This window comes from Opisthorchis viverrini (genome assembly GCF_000715545.1).
Source record: "Opisthorchis viverrini unplaced genomic scaffold opera_v5_37, whole genome shotgun sequence".
NCBI lineage: Eukaryota > Metazoa > Platyhelminthes > Trematoda > Opisthorchiida > Opisthorchiidae > Opisthorchis > Opisthorchis viverrini.
In genome coordinates this window covers 440,018-440,220 of record NW_008751693.1, presented here as the reverse complement: position 1 = coordinate 440,220, position 203 = coordinate 440,018, and the positions used below count along the sequence as shown (strand labels likewise).

The following is a 203-nucleotide window of genomic DNA, read 5'->3' as shown; positions in this document are numbered from 1 at the left end:
GTCAGTTCATCCAAGAATACTTGCGCCTTCTCCGCCTCTTCGAACATGAGAACGATGTCGTCTGCATATTACAGATCGACAAGGTTTTCTTCACTGGCTATTTGAACACCGGGGTTTTGGAGACCCTCCAGCGTTCGTCTCATTATTTCATCGATCACAAAGTTAAAAAGGAATGGAGAGAGTGGGCATCCCTACGGACACCG

The 203-nt window shown here is 47.3% G+C and overlaps 1 protein-coding gene across 1 annotated transcript in view; it reads right to left on the bottom strand.

Annotated features, from left to right (window-relative positions):
• T265_02820 (hypothetical protein) overlaps positions 1 to 203 on the bottom strand; it is a gene marked incomplete at both ends in the record, with an annotated part of 39,658 nt that overhangs the window by 957 nt on the left and 38,498 nt on the right. The gene's annotated exons all lie outside the window — the stretch shown is intronic.